Source organism: Notolepis coatsorum (genome assembly GCF_963971535.1).
Source record: "Notolepis coatsorum genome assembly, chromosome: 1".
NCBI classification, from domain to species: domain Eukaryota; kingdom Metazoa; phylum Chordata; class Actinopteri; order Aulopiformes; family Paralepididae; genus Notolepis; species Notolepis coatsorum.
The window spans coordinates 159124576-159141420 of record NC_140165.1 but is presented as its reverse complement, the minus strand read 5'-3'; the positions used below and the strand labels follow the sequence as shown (position 1 = coordinate 159141420).

The following is a 16845-nucleotide window of genomic DNA, read 5'->3' as shown; positions in this document are numbered from 1 at the left end:
TCGGCTAACAAGCCAGTGCTAACACAAATGAGCTGGCCCTAGCCAGACGAGAGCTAACTAGCTCACCATCGGCTAACAAGCCAGAGCTAACTGGAAATGAGCTGGCCCTAGCCAGACGAGAGCTAACTAGCTCACCATCGGCTAACAAGCCAGAGCTAACTGGAAATGAGCTGGCCCTAGCCAGACGAGAGCTAACTAGCTCACCATCGGCTAACAAGCCAGAGCTAACTGGAAATGAGCTGGCCCTAGCCAGACGAGAGCTAACTAGCTCACCATCGGCTAACAAGCCAGAGCTAACTGGAAATGAGCTGGCCCTAGCCAGACGAGAGCTAACTAGCTCACCATCGGCTAACAAGCCAGTGCTAACACAAATGAGCTGGCCCTAGCCAGACGAGAGATAACTAGCTCACCATCGGCTAACAAGCCAGAGCTAACTGGAAATGAGCTGGCCCTAGCCAGACGAGAGCTAACTAGCTCACCATCGGCTAACAAGCCAGTGCTAACACAAATGAGCTGGCCCTAGCCAGACGAGAGCTAACTAGCTCACCATCGGCTAACAAGCCAGAGCTAACTAGCTAATTGATGGCTAACTAGCCAAGAGCTAATTAGCTCCCAACAGGCTAACAAGCCAGTGCTAACAGGAAGTGAACTGGCCCTAGCCAGACATGAGCTGACAGCTGGCTACCAAGCCAGAGCTAACGGAAGTGAACAGGATGTCTCACAATCATTCCCACATCACCGAGGACGAGGAATTACCCTCGGATGATGGATTGGGAGTTTCTACACCCAGCAGGGGGTTAGACTACCCAAGAGAATGGGGAACACACCCAGAGTCCCCTGAGACGCTTGCGGAAAGTGAGGAATTCACAGAACCAAGCAAATCACAATACCCAGAGCTGCCGGCTGTACAGCAGGCAGTAATTGGCACAGGAGAGAGACCTTACTGCTGTGACCAGTGTGACATTAGCTTCAAGAGAGAGGCAGATCTTGAACGACACCACGTGGTGCACACAGGAGAGAAACCTTACTGCTGTGACCAGTGTGGAAGGAGCTTCAAGACGAAGGCTCACCTTAAACAACACCACATGGTACACACAGGAGAGAAACCGTACTGCTGTGGCCAGTGTGGAAATAGCTTCAAGAAAGGGGCAAGACTTAAGACACATCATATGGTACACACAGGAGAGAAACCTTACTGTTGTGCCCAGTGTGAGAAGACTTTCAAGACGAAGGGAGAGCTTAGAAGTCACCACTTGGTACACACAGGAGAGAAACCTTACTGCTGTGCCCGGTGTGGGAAGACCTTCAAGGTAAAGGAATCTCTTGAAAGTCACCACATGGTACACACAGGAGAGAAACCTTACTGCTGTGGCCAGTGTGGGAAGAGCTTCAAGACGAGGACAGAGCTTAAAAGACACCACGTGGTACACACAGGAGAAAAACCTTACCGCTGTGACCAGTGTGGGAATAGCTTCAGGAGAAAGGCATACCTTAAACAACACCACATGGTACACACAGAAGAGAGACCGTACTGCTGTGACCCGTGTGGGAAGAGCTTCAAGAGACTGTCAGAATTTAAACGACACCACATGATACACACAGGAGAGAAACCTTACTACTGTGACCAGTGTTACATGAGCTTCAAGAAGAGCTTAAAAAACACAGATTGCGGAAACAGCCATGCAAGGTGCCAACCTGCTTAACGGGAGCAGTAAGGGGTTATGTGTCTCGCTCAAGAACACTTCGACACACTACCTGGGACGAGCGGGAATCGAAGCGGAATGATCCCATTCTCTTTGGACCAGAGGAAGAGGAAGGCGACATTCAGATCGGGGATCAGAACCCGAGGCCACAGAGGACTCCTTCAGGTGAAACTAAGTCTGAGCCTGAACATGATGGGGAGCTAAGTACCTCTGAAACTGAACACAGTTCTGATTACTCAACATCTTGAGTAATAGCTCAAGAGAAGCTAGCACAAGGAGACGCTAGCTCCCCGAAGGGGCTTCAATGGCCCAAATGATGGAAAGAGAAATAAGAACCCCCGGTCAAGATCCAGTGGAAAACATGGGGGAGAAACTAACCCTAGAGCAGCATGCAGAGGTAAGGGCCCAAAGGGAGGAATCCAAAGCCCGGAAGGAGAATCAATAGTATCCTTACCTTCTGGGGCCCTGACACATGACACTCAAGCAAGTGCAAACTGCACTTGACATACAGCTCATCTGTCAAGAGGAATAATATATAGTGTTATTGTCATTTAGGAAGAAACATGACATAGAATACTACATGCATTTTGTATACATTTTAAGTATACTATGTAAAGATGTCTGTCTTTTCTCTAAACCAGAGTAAAGAGGACGAAAGAATTTGTAATCTATTTCATGCAAAGGGGATTTCCTGACGGCAACCATCTGGTAGGTTAGCACCCGTACCAACCATATCAGCTGCATGAGATGTACACTCACCAGCGCCTATGGATAAAAATTGAGACTCTGCAAACTCTCGTCAAGCTTAGCACCTTGACGCGGGGGGACAGAGCGAGCATCAGGGTCTCTATATCCGACGGGCCTATCAGATTCGTGGGGACTTGGAAGCTTCAGCATACAGGACGCTGTGGTGCTTAGGCGGCCAAGTCACTGGTTTATAGGTCTGTCGAAACGGATCGGAGGTTCTGGGGCTTAGAACATCCGAGAGTTGGGCTTTATACTATTTGAATAGGTATTAAACAGCCGAAAGAATAAGAACTGAAATGACTGCTGTCAGGTGCCTCTGGAGTAAAATTTGTTACAGATTTGAGTCAACCTTACTCAAGATTGGTCTTATCAGCAGAACCTCTCCAACCAAGACTCTTCCTAATGCTCGAGATCTGGAACAATAAGTGACGTAGATGGTCTGCAGAGCGCAGCAGACAGCCTAAAAGTGAATTGGTAAAAAAATCTATCAGGAACAAGAGAGGGTTGATAAGTACCAGCTTGAAGTAGCGTTTACTCACGACTAAAGGGTAACGTAATGTTTACTTACAGTCGAAACTTAAGTAGAAAATTATACTTGCGACTAACAGGTCACCTGAACTAGAAGTAACCTAATGTTTACTTAGAGTCAGAACTTAAGTAGAACAACTCTACTTTGTGAATAGCTGGCTAACTAGCCATTGCGAACAGGAGCGAATAGCTGGCTAACTAGCCATTGCGAACAGGAGCGAATAGCTGGCTAACTAGCCATTGCGAACAGGAGCGAATAGCTGGCTAACTAGCCATTGCGAACAAGAGCGAATAGCTGGCTAACTAGCCATTGCGAACAGGAGCGAATAGCTGGCTAACTAGCCATTGCGAACAGGAGCGAATAGCTGGCTAACTAGCCATTGCTAACAGTATCTGAAAGCAGGACTGAAACTACTGGAGGAAGCGGGTGTAATGGCCCAATACTCTGTACCCTACCAGCCCAATACGAACGGGGTGGCAGATAGAGCTGTACACTCTATAAAGGATCAGATGATCAAAGAGAATATGTTGCGATCCTGGGATGAACCGACCTCCCTCCTTAAGGATACACCAAGGAGACCGACAGGCTGTCCCCCGGAGTCAGTGGACGACGCAGCGAATGGCAAAAAGGAATATACTGACCCAGATCAGAACTCAGAAATGGAGGAAGACCGGGATAGGTCAAGCTCCAGAGCATCCTCAAGGTCCTCATCTAGATCAAGATCTAGGGAGAGAGTTCGGTACCCGAGGGACGAACCTCCTAGACCGAACTAGACCGAACAAGAGAGCTAAGCAGGCCCGCATATCCTGTGACATGGAGACAGAGAGACATCGGCCTGGACCCAGGTTACAGGGCGACGAGAGCCCTGAATGGACCTGAAAGAGAAAAGAAATGAGTCCTCTGTGGACTATATCTGTGATGTCCTGCGTGGCCTACGGACAGGGTCACACGACCAGGCCAACCACACTTCAATAGAGGACTGCTGCTACAATTCTCGGGGACCCGTGGGGTCGCCAGAGAAGTGACAATTCGACCTACCTCAAACTACGGGAGAGATCCAAGAGATCAGAGGGGGTGACCATAAGAACCATAACATTGTGTTCTTAAGACGACAACACCTGGGTTCATTGGCCGGGAACAACAGATGCAAGTCTTCCCGCCGGATACCAAGCAACGACGTGGCCCCTATCCTATCGAGCCGTCCAGCCAGGGAACAACAGATGCAAGTCTTCCCGCCGGCTACCAGGGTACCGAGGTACCAAGATGACAGAGGGGGTGTGGAGAGTCACGGCCACGTGACCCCGCAATCGCCATCTCGTCCCCCAGTACAGACGCTATTAAGACAATGGAAAATGACAGAACAGTAATCTGTTACTTCTCCAGTAGATGTAACGACTAGAAGGGGAGGAGTCCATCCTTACTATGTGTGTTGTGTGTTGATTGGATGGTAGAAATGACATCACAGTATTTAGACCAATAGCAATATGATGCCGGATCGATATAAAAGTGACTGCTCCAGCCTCAGAGCTCAGATTTTTCCATTTGTTACTTTAGAAGACAAGATGCAGGATTTTGCTTGCACGACACCAGCCGTGTCAGGCTATTGCGATCTTAGAGATGAGATGTTTTGTATTATATAATCTTTTAAACTGTAAGGGACATATCCAATACAGTCCTTTTTTGTAACTTCATTGAAATAAAGATTACTTTTTTCTAATTATCCATTGAATTCTTGGACTGATTTCTGCCAGCAATGTGCCACGATGCCGGCCGCCGCCCTGATTTCCTATTGAAGGTGACTATAATGTACTGGCAGCATGTAATACAGATTGAATCAATTGACTGGTTAATGCTTTGCAGCTAAAAAATTATATATTATATATATATATATGTTATTAACAGGCCTTTCCTCACAAATGAGGACGGTGATGATGGTGGTGGTGGTGACGTAAGATCATCAGGCTTCCAGAGAAGCAGCCTAACAGGCATTACGTAAAATGATGATATTGATGATAATGATAATAATGATATTATTGTTATTATAGGCAATGAGAGTTCTCCTAGACATACATTCGGTTTATTACTTACATTTCATATCAACTGGATATAACTAGACCAGTGACTATGAAGTAAACTTGACAGAAATAGTAATTGACTCGAGAACTTGGCGAGTTTAGCACCTCGCTGGGGGATATCGAGCGGCCACAGGCTTCTATCTCGAGTAGGTGATTGAGATAGATAGAGACAGCTTGTAGCTCTTAACACTATGTTATTTCATACTTATCTTGTCTAGCACAGTCTCTGGAGCGTAACAGTAAGAAGCATTTTGTATAAAAGTATTCTGTACTTCTGTATAATAATAATAACTTTATTTGTATAGCACTTTTCATACAGAGGTTGCAGTTCAAAGTGCTTCACAACAGTAAAAAATACAGGCATAAGCGAGCATAAAAAGATAGACGGGTAGAATCACAGTGTTTCACATTAGGATCTAGCATCCCAATAGGCTCTCCGCTTACAGTTTTCAGTAACACAAATAGTAAAAATAGTTTAAAATGATTCAGTTTAAAAATAGTCAAAAAATTATAAAATAGAACGGACATAAAAAATACAGGCATGAGCGAGCATAGCAAGATATGGCAAATCAGTGTTTCACATTAGGATCTAGCATCCTAATAGGCTCTCTATTCAGTAATACTCCTGTAGTTCATGAACAAATAATCAGTGTTTCACATTTGGATCTAGCAAATAATAAGAATAAAATGATTCAGTTTAAAAATAGTCATAAATAATCAGTGTTTCACATTTGGATCTAGCAAATAATAAGAATAGTTTAAAATGATTCAGTTTAAAAATAGTCATCAGTAAGAAGTAAAAAGTGCAATAACCGACACATGAATTTGATAGGCAGTGTAAAAGAGTAGGCAGGGTAAGAATAAATACAAGTTGTGTCAGGATATCCCTGATGTTTCCTCTTGCCACTAGGTGGTAGCAGATATCTATCAGTGAAATGCCTGAGCAAAGAGATAGGTTTTAAGCTGTCTTTTAAAGATGTGAATGAATGAATGAATGAATGAAATGAATGAATGAATGAATGAATGAATGAATGAATGAAAACTTTATTTAACAGATTGCAGAATGGGTACAATACAGTACGGCTCAATACATACAATTGTTAAGGGGATGCAGACCTGAGAAAGACGTTTGTCTTGTTTCCATCAGGGTCCCCCATTTTCAATTCATATAGACATATATGACATACATGACATACAGATAGTCAGTACTGCTACATCTATACATTTATGACATACCAGATTTGCAAATACAGTACTGTTTGTGATACAGAAGGAGTCAAGAAAAGGGAGTATATACATTTGACGTAGAAAACTGTACATTGGAGGAGGTTGGGTGGGGGGGGTTGGGTACATTGGGATATTGACAACCATACTGGGTAATTTACATTGGAGGTGGTTGGGGGGGGGGGGGGGGGGGGGGGCCGGGGGGCACACTGTATAAACAAGTAACACTGTACATTGAGGGGGGGGGGGGGTTGGGTTAGGATATTTACAGGGGCCAGTGTTGAATTGCAGTCTCCCGTAGGTGTCTCTTGAGAGAGGTTTTGAAAGTGGGTAGTGATCCACATTCCTTTACAGCTTTGGGTAGGGCGTTCCACATTGATGTGGCATAATTGCGAAACGTGTTTAGTCCCTTGTTTGAGCCGAATCTGGGTTTAACATGATTTGTGGAGCTCCCTCTGGTGTTGTGATCGTGGTATTCACTGACCTTTGGGAAGTATTTTGCCATGTACATGGGTACCTTGGTCGTGTAGTGTATCTTGTAGACCAGGCCCATTGCAAGTTGCTGTACTCTGTCATCTACTCTAAGCCATCCTAGGTTGTCAAAGTGGGTAGTCTGACCAGTTTGTTTTGAGATGTTTGTAATTTTGTTTTTAGCGCCTTTGAGGTGCTTTGGTACCATGAGGTGCAAGCATAGTCGTAGTACCCCTGAATGAGTGCTCCTGCCAGAGTCTTCAGGGTATTCTTGTTTACCAGAGAGGAGATCCGGTACAAGAATCGAGTTCGTTGGTTGACTTTTTTTATTACATTGGATGCCATTTTGTCACAGGAGAGATTAGCCTCTAGGATGGAACCCAGGTAGGTAATTTCATCTTTCCTTGTGACAATATTGTCACCCACTGTAACTGAGAAGCCGTCGGTCTTGCTGAGTTTGTTATTTGAACCGAAGAGAATGGACTCTGTTTTGCCCATGTGTAATGATAGTTTGTTATCTAGCGAGTTGGCTTCCCTGATGTTTTGGGGTAGTTTGTTCCATAGTTTTGGGGCATAGTTGATAAAGGCTGCATTACCGATCCTCTTTTGACTGCTTCTGGGAGCCTCTAGTAGTCCAGCAGCTGATGATCGCAGTGTTCTTGCTGGTGTGTAATTTATTAGAGTGTTGGCGATGTAGCTAGGTCCCTGTCCATTTAGAGCTTTGTATGTAAGGAGAAGGACCTTAAAGTCAATTCTAAATGTTACAGGAAGCCAGTGTAAAGCGGCTAGGACTGGACTAATGTGCTCTCTCCTTTTGGTTCTAGTTAGCAGTCGGGCTGCAGAGTTTTGGATTAGCTGAAGCCTCTCTGTGGTTTTCTTAGGGAGACCTGTGAAAAGTGCATTACAGTAGTCTAACCGGCTAGATATGAATGCATGAATTAGCTTCTCAGCATCGTTCTGATTAATAAATGGTCGTACTTTTGCTATATTTCTGAGATGGAAGAACGATGTTTTCGTCACTTTGCTAATATGAGAATTGAAGTTCAGTTCTGAATCTATGATAACCCCAAGACTAGTGACCTCAGATTTGATCCAAGGGGTTAGTCCCCCCAGGTTCTTTATTAATGTTTCTTTTTTAGTTTTGGAGCCGATAATTAGAATTTCAGTTTTGTTCTCGTTTAGTTTCAGGAAGTTCTTACTCATCCATTTATTTATTGCCAGTAAGCAGTCTGTAATGGAGCTAATCGCTGTATCATTTGGTTCAGCAGATATGTACAGTTGTGTATCATCCGCATAGCTATGGAAATCTACATTATGTTCTCTGATGATATCACCCAGCGGTAACATGTAAAGGGAGAAGAGTAAAGGACCTAAGCAACTCCCTTGTGCAACTCCATAGTTGTTGTCGTATATATCAGACATGTGATCTCCTAGTTTAACATAGAATTTCCTCCCTCTGATGTATGTTTTAAACCAGCCCAGCACATGGTCTGAGAAACCGACATGGTTTTCAAGACGATCGATTAGAATATCGTGATCGATTGTATCAAATGCTGCACTGAGATCTAACAGGATAAGGATGGAGATCTTATTCTCGTCAGAGTTTAGTCTGAGGTCACTGATTATTTTGGTGAGGGCAGTTTCAGTGCTGTGATATTTTCTGAATCCTGACTGAAATTCTTCTAAGATGTTGTTTTCTTCAAGAAAGGAATTTATTTGAACTGAAACTATCTTTTCAAGTACTTTACTAATGAATGGTAGGTTGGATATTGGACGATAATTTGCCATTTCATTACTATCCAAGTTAGGTTTTTTTAGTAATGGCTTTACAACTGCTGTTTTAAAGGCATCCGGGAAAATACCAGTCCTAAGGGAAGTGTTTATGATATCTAGCACAGGGCTTGAAACACTATTAAATACCCGTTTGAAGAAAGCTGTAGGTATAGGGTCAATGTCTGAGGTGGAGGAGTTACATTCTGAGACAGTTTTGCAGAGTACATCTAATGTGATGCATGTGAAACTTCTCATGGTTACATTGCACGGTTTGCCGCAATCAACTTTATTTCCATCATGAGTAATGCTGGCCCTGATCAAGGTTATTTTGTTGTTAAAGAATAGTGCAAGTTCTTCACACTTAACCGTTGATGACTGAGGAGGTGTAGGGGCAGTGTTGAGTAGTACATTAATAGTGGAAAAGAGGATTCTGGAGTTTCCAGCATTTTCTGTAATGATTTTAGAGAAGTAATCTTTCCTTGCTAAGCGGATGGTTTTATTATAAGCAGTTAAAGCATCTTTGTATATATCACAGCATATGGTGGTTTTTGTTTTTCTCCATTTTCGCTCCGCTGCACGACATTTCCTTTTTTCTTTGTTGACCGTATTATAGTTTAACCAGGGCGAGGCTCTAGTTTTCTTCTTTTTCGTTTTTAATGGGGCGACAGAATTTAATATAGATGACATTGGATCATTGAGATTTTCTACCATTTCATTTAGAGAGCTGTCATGATTGTGTGGTTCATGTAGTCTGATAAGATCAATGAACTTTGATTCAGCTTTGTCGTTTAGGAGCCTCTTTTTAACTATGATTTCTTTTTTTGTTTTAGTAAGGGTTATTTGAGTATCAAAAAATATACAGTGATGGTCGGAGAGAGGTAATTCAGTTATTGAGATATTTGTTATGCTTAGCCCAGTTGTTGTTATAACTAAGTCTAGTGTATTCCCAAGCCGGTGAGTTGCATTTGTTATATGCTGTATTAGGTCAAAGCTATCCAGTAGATTTTTTAGTTCCATAGTTTTGGAGTCTGTTTTCTTATTAAAATGGATGTTCAGGTCTCCATTTAGGATCACCTTATCATATCCGGTAACACATAGTGAGATCAGTTCAGAGAGCTCCTGTATAAATATTGGTGAGTGTCTAGGCGGGCGGTATATTGTGACAATAATAGTTGATTCTGTTTTTAGTTCAATGGCAAGATATTCCATTGACATGAACTCGCCTAGTTCTGTGATTCTAAACAAGAGTTTTGAGGAGAAGATTGCTGCAACTCCTCCGCCCCTTTTATTTTTTCTGGGTATTTGAAAAAAGTTATAGTCTGGTGGACAAGCTTCTATCATTATTGATGTAGCTGTGTCATTATTTAGCCATGTCTCTACTAGGCAAATGCAATCTAAGTTATTTTCTTTAATCAGATCATTTACTAAGAATGTTTTATTATTCAGTGATCTGACATTTAGGAAAGCTAATTTTATTTGTTGGACTTCTTTAGAGGAGGTCTGCTTTGGTTTGACCGTGATGGCCCTGAGGTTAATAGCAGGTAAACGCATTGGTGGCGTATATTTTTCACCATGCCATTGGCTAGTTATGATTACTTGTATGTTTTTAGAGATGGCATGGTAATTGTGCTATACTGTACCGTACTGACTGCACTGTGCTTTCGGGGACATTTGATCAGACGAGATGGCCTTGTGTGATATGGGGGGGGGGGACGGGGACGGGACGTCTTGTGCTGTACTTCGTGGTGAGATTGTGTCCTTCATGACTATCTCTCGTGCTGGTGTGAGCTTAATATTCTTGGAGGCCATCAAGGCATGACGCATGTTTGCTGATAGGAGCTTTGAACCTAAGCGATTTGGGAAGAAGCCATTTCTTTGAAAACGTTCTGGGTTATTCCAGAAAACATTGAAGTTGTCAATGAATTTCAGGCCGTGTACGAGACATGCAGCCCCTAACCATGAATTAAAATTTAGGAGTCGACTGAATGCTTCCTGTCCTCTGCGAAAGCATGCAATTGGTCCACTGATGGACACATCAGTGTTTGTGTACACAGACTGATGTTTGTCTAGTGTGTTCATTAAACGTGTGAAATCGTCTTTCAAAGTCTCTGTGCCAGTCTTCTTTCGCAGGATGTCAAACGATCCAGAGTGAATGACAATTTTTGTTATTCCTGGTCTGATTAGTGTTGGAAGTTTTTCGGCTAGCTCTTTCACAGTTGTATTGTCTAGACAGATATTTTCTGTGTTTGCCATCTCCACATACCTTGTTATGGAATCTCCAATCAGTATGCAGTCTATTTTCTGTGTGAGGTTAGCATTTTTCTTTCCAACAGTTTTGGGGCCGTTTGTTTTTGGGCTAGGCCTAGTCTGCCGGTTCTTTCCACAGTCCTGTGGCCTTGGTGAAGCCTCGTTAGCCTTCATGTTAACGCTGGTCCCGTACCTTCGGCGTTGGCTACCGCGACGTTCTCGGCGCATGATAGTCTCTTCGCTGTTAGCCGTTCGCTCGGTCTGGGTCGTGTTTGCCAGCCGTGTCGCTAGTGGCTCTGTTTTCCTCGTCGTCTCGTCGTTAGCGTGTGCTTTGCTAGCATTAGCGTGAGCTCCGGCATGCCAGCTGTTTGCTTCGCTAGTGTTAGCGTGAGCTCCGGTATTCTTGCTATTAGCGTCGTTAGCGTGAGCTCCGTTACGCTTGCTGTTTTCTTCGTTAGCGTTGTTAGCTACGCTTCTATGTCTCTTTGCCTTGGGTGTTGATATGCGTGTTTCCGAGAGTAGGTTGAAACTATTTCCTGGCGGTACCGGGGGTGAGGTCCTGGATCGTTTATTTCTCCTTTTATCCTTGTCGGTGATCCACTGCTTTGGTCTAGCTCCTTGGTTGTGCCAAGGACCGTCTTTTGGGTGGTGCTGTTCTGTAGTTACTAGCATAGGCCAGTTCTCAATCATGGTATTGTTGGCTATATTTGTAGTAGCTTCATAAATAGAGTCAATGAGTTGCTCATCCTGCTGTATTTGGTACAGGGTAGAAACCCGAGCCTCCAGCTCTACAATCCTCTTTCTCATCTCCAAGCAATTAGTACATTCTGTGGGAGAGCCGAGTCCCGGCATCTTCCTTTATTTCTTTTCAGGTTAGGCTAAGCTGAAGCTAAGCTAGGTACTTAGCTGGTGGTGGTGGTGGTGATGATGATGATGATGATGGTGGTGGTGGTGGTGATGGTGGTGGTGGTGGTGGTGATGGTGGCACGGGGCAGTTCCGTAGCCCTGGAGCTGTGCTATTACTCACACTGTCGTCTTCCGTCTCGTTAAAACTCAAAATAACAAGGAAAACCTTCCTCGTCTTTCATAAATATCCTTGCCTTCCGACATAGTCCTTTGTGTGTAGCTGATAAGACGGCTCGCTATTCCTCCCACGGAGAATCTTGCTACTCCTTTCGACTGTGGTAAAAAATCTGAATAGATAAGAAGATTCACAGTTCTGGAGAAGTACCATAGGAATTGGGAGTTAACGTACAGAGTAATTAAAGTTGAAAGGGCTGTAATAAATCATTATAATAGCGATAGGCAAAAGCAGCGGAGCGGAGCGACAGTAAAAGCAGCTTGCTTTGCTGAAGCAGGAAGTAAGGGTATGACAACTATTAAAGTTGTTCAAGGGTGCCAGCAACCAGAGGCCAGTCACATCTAGTCCCAGAAGGAGCTCAGCATTGCCAGGCAACCCCAGCACCTCTGCTGATGTCCCCAAGCCTGTCCGGGGACACCGCAGTCACATCACAAATGATTCTGTGCGGTTTGATTTGTCCCTGTTCCATGCCCCTGTCTATACCTATCGCCAGACCTGCAAGTACTGGACGTCTGCAAGGTCCACCCGTGCCTCAATTCGGACGGCAACTGCTTTGAGTACCATGAAGCAGTTGCCTAAGTGACTGGACTAGATTCACAAGTCAGTCTCCCAGCTTTGCGTTCCTGAGTGTTCTCTCTGAGCTCAAAAGGAAAATTTCCATGAACGATTATAATGGATTATAGCCGGGACAAGTGATTTACAAGAAGTATCTGTAACAAAATTATAATTTATTTCGTCACTAAAAACGAACATTTTGATATTTTTTTATGTTGTAGAGACCATGTCACAGAGGTGGAATATGTAATTAAATAAATATTGGCTCTACCACCGGTTTAAACCAATTATATTATTTATAAAAAAAAATCTCGGTGATGACCGAAAAACACTTGACCTCCCTATTAACTCCCAGGTGCTCCTTGGTTTCTGAGTGAATTTGCATCTTAACACATTCCCGGCCAATCACGTATATATATACAGTACGTTATTGGGAGCCAGTGGTTGACGTTTTTGACTAGTTTTTTCTTTTATTTGCTTTTAATATCCTATTCAATGTCACAGAGCTGTATTTTGCCTGGAAGAGGCATATTGGGACTCCGAAGGTGCAGTACCGGCCAGATCCTGGTAGTGGTGCTGTCTCAAGAATGCAGTAACCCCTGTTGCAGACCGGGTGCCACACTGAAAACACTCCGGGCGGACTTTTCTACTAACGTTCACCGGATCGTATTGAATAGCCCTCGGGACCCCCGACTCACCGCGCTGTGGTGGGTTATATCATGGGCCAAATGGACATATGGTCTACCAGATGGCAATCAAATAATTGGAATATTCTTTTTGGAATCCGACCCGCCACAGGTAATGACAATTTAAAGTACATTTCAGCTTGATCGTGGAAGGATTTCATAGCCATTCCCCTGATCAGCGTATGTTGTGGTAATAACGAATGCCGTTATTGGCAATCAATTAATCAGAAACGACCCACCCACCCCCCCCCCCTTTCATGCATTCATAATGGAACATAATACCTATCATATGCATTTGGATTTTTAACTAGCGTGTATCTTGGGATTTTTGTCGATAACACACTAACCTGGAACACCCATGTAGAACTGCTGCGGTCAGGCAAGCGATACCGGAGTCTCAAGGCGAGCACAGAAAGACTCAGAAGAAGCTTCTATCCCCAGGCCATCAGGCTGCTAAACGAACAATGAACACTACACAACAACAACCATCAAACGCACATAGCACACACATCCACACGCACACACTCACTTTAAACAAACACACTGTAGCACCCACTCCACACACTTTATAGCACACACTCACTTTAAACAAACACACTGTAGCACCCACTCCCCACACTTTATATTTATTGATGAAGGATTGCACTACAACTCGTACACCTTACTGTAAATTGTACCTAAATTGTACCTCATCCCATTTCTGCTTTGCACTATATAGTATTGTACATTAGTACACTGCATAGTATTGTATATTATATGGTAACTCAGTTACGTCTATTCTGCATCGAACATTGTACATATGTCTATACTGAACACTGTGACCTCATTTTCTACGTCTAATTTACATGCTATACTATGTTATTTGATACTATCTTGTCTAGCACAGTCTCTGGAGCGTAACAGTAAGAAGCATTTTGTATGAAAGTATTCTGTACTTCTGTATGACAACTATTAAAGAAACTTGAAACTTGATAGCCTGTGTAGCAGACTACAACAACGACTGCACTTTCTACGTCGCCTTAGAGTTCATGGTGTAGATAAAAAATGTATGTTACTTTTCTACCAATCTGTAGTAGAGAGTCTCATCAGATACGGTATTACAGCTTGGTTTGGTAACCTGTCTGTACAATTAAAGTCCAAACTGGTCCGTCTGATGCAGACTGCATGGAAGATCATAGGGGTGAAAGGTCACCCATCCCTGCAGTCTATTTTTGAACAGGCTACTCTAAGGCAAGCCAATAGAATAGTCTCGGACCCCTCCCATGTCTTACATGCCGAGTATGAGCTACTGCCCTCTGGGAGGAGGTTTAGAGTTCCACACTCTAGACTAAATAGGTTTAAAAACTCCTTTATTCCGATCTTAGTTAAACTTTTAAATAGTGCCAGATAAATGGCAATTATCGAATAACTGATATTTGGTTGTTATATTATCAATATTCGATAACCGATATTTGGCTATACTATTCTAATGTGGTGTTGCCAGAAATCCTGCTGTGCAGGTACTTTACTGTATCTTTTATATTGTGTATCTCCTCTGTTTGGAGTCAGTTGTGTTGTGTCATGTCTGTATGTATGTGTCTGTGGCTGTAGTGTGGGTGTAAGCCCAAGACAAATTTCCCAGCTGATGGGACAATAAAGTGACTCTTGACTTGGATTTAACGCTATTAGCGTCGCGCCTTATAAATAGCCTTGCAGGAATTAGCCCTGATCATTCCGAAATAACACTCATATTCACCACGGTATAAAACGGGAACGTATTGATGGAATTTATTTTTATTTTTTGCATCTTGAACAGAAGGTTCATACTGTCAAATGACCATGATATTGTATCCATAGCTATAATATAAAATATAGATTTAGCTCTACAAACAACGTGATGCACAGTGAAAGTTTGTAATGAACAGTGAATACGGGAGGTCCTCAGATGATTCCATTCTGCCATGGCTGCTGATGAGAAGTAGCCAGTAAAGGTCTCCCTGACAGAAATGGCCTCTCTGGTGGCGTTGTTGCTTCCAACCCTTCTGAGGGCCTGGGCACCAAGGAGTGGCTCTGCTGACACTGCAGGCACTGGCACAGATCCACCATCGTCCCACCTGATTGATTGATTGATTGATTGATTGATTGATTGATTGAAAACTTTATTAACACAGATTGCAGAAAGGGTATAATACAGTACGGCTCAATACAAACAACTGCTAAGAGGATGCAGACCAGAAAAAGACTTTCGTCTTGTTTACATCAGGTTCCCCCATTTTCAATTCATAAAGACATTTATGACATAAATATATACAGTACTGTTTCATCAGTATGAAGTTCACCTCATGAAGTTGTGGAGCATGCATGTTGCTTTCACAACTTTCTCTGCAACCTCTGGAGACACACAGCACCCTCCGATATAGCCTCCACTGATCTGCCATGATGGCTGTTATGCACCCCAGTGTGGGGGCGCAACACAAGGCAACAAATATAGGTGAGGGTGCAGCGACACAAAATCAGGAAACAGTTTGCCAACATTATATTTACTTCACAAACACAGCAACACAGAGAGCAAGGAGGACTACCAGTGGCAACAAATCAAACACAAAAAGGAAAAGAAAACCCACCCCCCTTTACAGGCGCCAAGCGCCCAAAAGTACAGCGGGTGGTGCTCACTCTAAGCTGGTGTCTCTAACACCTACGTGATGCAAAATGTAGACCCCAGGGTATCTTCCTTAGAATACAGAAAGATAATCACCATAGGCTGGGTGAAAAAATTACAAACAAATATACAAAGGGTTATGGTTCAACAGAAATGTGCAATAATATACAATGACTTTACAAAACAACAACTCAATGAATCAGAGCTTTAGGTACCAGCTCTACACCAACCTAATGCCCAAAAGGCCACAGCTCTACAAAACACACAACACTAAAGATACAGCTCTACAATAAAGGATAACACTAAAGATATTTCTATAACCCAACAGCGCAACGCACCAGAGCTTTCACCAGCTCTACCAAAAGATACCTTAACCAGAGCCACGGCTCTATACCAAAAGACAGCTCTACCACCAAAGACACAGAGAGGGAACTGACACAAAGACTGGGACATATGAAGGGAGTGGGGAGGTTGATTGCAGATTGGCATCAGGTGCTGCTGGGGAAGGACTGAGGTGCTGATTGACCAGCTGGTGCTGGGAAAACAGATATGGAGAAGACAGGGGGAGAGACAGAGGACAACAATCCAAAACCAGACTACATACATAACACAGATAACATACATAACTCCCCATACATAAAAGGACAGCGTCCGTAACAATGGCGATGGAGCAGTCCACCATTCTTCTGGCGTGGGAAAGCCTGAAGTTGAAGACCCTCTTCTCTCCCTTTGTTCACCCAGCGTAGGGCCTCATCACCTCTCTTCTCAGAGGGAAGGCCTAATCTGCCATAAAGATGTGGGGGACCCAGGTCCTCTGCCCCCGGGAGAGAGGCGTCTTCCGGCAGGTCCAGCGTACCTTGGTGTAGGGCCCTGCCGAATGCGGAGGCAGACAGCGTTCCCCCATCGCTGTTTCTCCCATATGATCCCACATCAACCATGTGGAAGCGGTAGTGGGCATCCACGATGGCGAGGAGAACTATGGAGAAGGTTCCCTTATAATTAAATAAAGGGAACCGCTGCCAGGTGGGGCTTGAATGATGACGTGCTTCTCATCAACTGCACCTAGGCAGTTTGGGAAGGCCCAGAGGGAACTGAACTCCTGAGCAATTCTCTGCC

General features: G+C 43.7%; 1 protein-coding gene across 4 annotated transcripts in view; it reads left to right on the top strand.

Moving 5' to 3' along the window:
* The window catches only part of LOC311240243 (uncharacterized protein), a 201509-nt gene that overhangs the window by 44296 nt on the left and 140368 nt on the right, over window positions 1-16845 (top strand). The window lies entirely within an intron of this gene.